The following is a 3611-nucleotide window of genomic DNA, read 5'->3' as shown; positions in this document are numbered from 1 at the left end:
ATACCCTCCATCCCACACTGGGGCAGGTCCACGCTGGAGCCAGGACTTCCCTGCTTCCTTCCCACGCTGTGGCAGGTCCACGCTGGATCCAGGTCTTCCCCTCCTTCCTTCCCACCCTGGGGCAGGCCCACGCTTCAGCCAGGACTTCCCTCTTTCCTTCCCACATTGGGGCAGGTCCACGATGCTGCCAGGACTTCCCTCCTTCCTTCCCAAACTGGGGCAGGCCAACGCTGGAGCCAGGACTTCCCTCCTTCTTTCCCACCCAGAGGCAGGACCACGCTGGAGGCAGGACTTCCCCTCCTTCCTTCCCACGCTGGTGCAGGACCACGCTGTAGGCAGGACTTCCCTCCTTCCTTCCCACCCTGGGGCAGGGCCACACTGGTGCCAGGACTTCCCACCTTCCTTCCCACCCTGGGGCAGGTCCACGAAGCAGCCAGGACTTCACCTCCTTCCCACCCTGGGGCAGGTCCATGCTGGAGCCAGGACTTCCCTCCTTCCTTCCCACACTTGGGCAGGTCCATGATGCAGCCAGGACTTCCCCTCCTTCCCACACTGGGGCAGGTCCACGCTGGAGGCAGGACTTCCCCCCTTCCTTCCCACACTTGGGCAGGTCTACGCTGGAGCCAGGACTTCCCCCCTTCCTTCCCACACTTGGGCAGGTCTACGCTGGAGCCAGGACTTCCCTCCTTCCTTCCCAACCTGGGGCAGGTCCTCCATGCAGCCAGGTCTTCCCCTCCTTCCCACATTGGGGCAGGTCCAAACTGGAGCGAGGACTTCCCTCCTTCCTTCGCACACTGGGGCAGGACCACGATGCAGCCAGGACTTCCCCTACTTCCCAACCTGGGGCAGGTCCACCCTGGAGCCAGGACTTCCCTCCTTCCTTTCCACCCTGGGTCAGGCCCACTGTGCAGCCAGGACTTCCTCTCCTTCCCACCCTGGGGCAGGTCCACGCTGGAGTCAGGACTTCCCTCCTTCCTTCCCACCCTGGGGCAGGTCCATGCTGGAGCCACGACTTCCCTCCTTCCTTCCCACACTTGGGCAGGACCACGCTGGAGCCAGGACTTCCCCTCCTTCCTTCCCACCCTGGGTCAGGTCCTCACTGGAGCCACGACTTTCCTCCTTCCTTCCCACCCTGGGGCAGGCCCACGATGGAGCCAGGACTTCCCTCCTTCCTTCCCACTCTGGGAAAGGTCCACGCTGGAGCCAGGACTTCCCACCTTCCTTCCCACGCTGGGGCAGGTTCATGCTGGAGCCAGGACTTCCCTCCTTCCTTCCCACACTGAGGCCGGACCACACTTCAGCCAGGACTTCCCATCCTTCCTTCCCATGCTGGGGCAGGTCCACAATGCAGCCAGGACTTCCCCTCCTTCCTTCCCACCCTGGGGCAGGTCCACGATGCAACCAGGTCTTCCCTCCTTCCTTCCCACGCTGGGGCAGGTCCACGATGCAACCAGGTCTTCCCTCCTTCCTTCCCACCCTGGGGCAGGTCAACAAAGCAGCCAGGACTTCCCCTCCCTCCCACTCTGTGGCAGGTCCACGCTGGAGCCAGGACTTCCCTCCTTCCTTCCTACACTGGGGCAGGTCCACGCTGGAGCCAGGACTTCCCTCCTTCCTTCCCACGCTGGGGCAGGTCCACGATGCAGCCAGGACTTCTCTCCTTCCTTCCCACGCTCGGGCAGGCCGACGCTGGAGCCAGGACTACCCTCCTTCATTCCCACACTGGGGCAGGACCACGAGGCAGCCAGGACTTCCCCTCATTCCCAACCTGGGGCAGGTCCACCCTGGAGCCAGGATTGCCCTCCTTCCTTCCCACCCTGGGTCAGTTCCACGCTGGAGCCTGGACTTTCCTCCTTCATTCCCACACTGGGTCAGGACTATGCTGGAGCCAGGACTTCCCCTCCTTCCTTCCTACGCTGGGGCAGGTCCACGCTTGAGATAGGACTTCCCTTCCTTCTTTCCCACCCTGGGAGAGGCCCACGCTGGAGCCAGGACTTCCCCTCCTTCCTTCCCACCCTGGGGCAGGTCCACACTGGAGCCTGGACTTCCCCTCCTTCCTTCCCACACTGGGGCAGGACCACGCTGGAGCCAGGACTTCCCCTCCTTCCTTCCCACCCTGGGGCAGGTCCATGCTGGAGCCTGGACTTCCCCTCCTTCCTTCCCACACTGGGACAGGTCCACGCTGGAGCCAGGACTTCTCCTCCTTCCCACCCTGGGGCAGGCCCATGCTGGATCCAGGACTTCCCCTCCTTCCTTCCCACCCTGGGTCAGGCCCACGCTGGAGCCAGGACTTCCCCTCATTCCTTCCCACGCTGGGGCAGGTTCACGCTGGAGTCAGGACTTCCCTCCTCCCTTCCCACACTCGGGCAGGACCACCTTGGAGCCAGGACTTCCCCTCCTTCCTTCCCACCCTGGGGCAGGCCCACGCTGGAGATAGGACTTCCCTCCTTCCTTCCCACACTGGGGCAGGACCACGCTGGAGCCAGGACTTCCCCTCCTTCCTTCCCACCTGGGGCAGGTTCATGCTGGAGCCAGGACTTCCTTCCTTCCTTCCCACACTGGGGCAGACCACGCTGGAGCCAGGACTTCCCCTCCTTCCTTCCCACACTGGGGCAGGTCCACGCTGAGCCAGGACTTCCCTCCTTCCTTCTCACACTTGGGCAGGACCACGCTGGAGCCAGGATCCCCCTCCTTCCTTCCCACCCTGGGTCAGGTCCTCGCTGGAGCCAGGACTTCCCTCCTTCCTTCCCACCCTGGGGCAGGTCCACCATGCAGCCAGGACTACCCCTCCATCCCACACTGGGGCAGGTCCACGCTGGAGCCAGGACTTCCCTGCTTCCTTCCCACGCTGTGGCAGGTCCACGCTGGATCCAGGTCTTCCCCTCCTTCCTTCCCACCCTGGGGCAGGCCCACGCTTCAGCCAGGACTTCCCTCCTTCCTTCCCACCCTGGTGTATGTTCACGCTGGAGCCAGGACTTCCCTCCTTCCTTCCCACACTGAGGCTGGACCACACTTCAGCCAGGACTTCCCCTCCTTCCTTCCCATGCTGGTGCAGGTCCACAATGCAGCCAGGACTTCCCCTCCTTCCTTCCCACCCTGGGGCAGGTCCACGATGCAACCAGGTCTTCCCTCCTTCCTTCCAACGCTGGGGCAGGTCAACAAAGCAGCCAGGACTTCCCCTCCTTCCCACCCTGTGGCAGGTCCACGCTGGAGCCAGGACTTCCCTCCTTCCTTCCCACACTGGGGCAGGTCCACGCTGGAGCCAGGACTTCCCCTCCTTCCTTCCCACCCCGTGGCAGTCCCATGCTGGAGCCAGGACTTCCCTCCTTCCTTCCCACACTTGGGCAAGACCACGCTGGAGCCAGGAATTCCCCTCCTTCCTTCCCACCATGGGGCAGGTCCACGCTGGAGCCAGGACTTCCCTCTTTCCTTCCCACATTGGGGCAGGTCCACGATGCTGCCAGGACTTCCCTCCTTCCTTCCCACACTCGGGCAGGTCCACGCTGGATCCAGGACTTCCCCTCCTTCCTTCCCACCCCATGGCAGTCCCATGCTGGAGCCAGGACTTCCCTCCTTCCTTCCCACACTTGGGCAGGACCACGCTGGAGCCAGGA

The sequence above is a fragment of the Sciurus carolinensis genome, chromosome 16 (genome assembly GCF_902686445.1).
Source record: "Sciurus carolinensis chromosome 16, mSciCar1.2, whole genome shotgun sequence".
Lineage (NCBI taxonomy): Eukaryota > Metazoa > Chordata > Mammalia > Rodentia > Sciuridae > Sciurus > Sciurus carolinensis.
The sequence above is the reverse complement of the archived record's forward strand: the minus strand, read 5'-3'. Positions refer to the sequence as shown.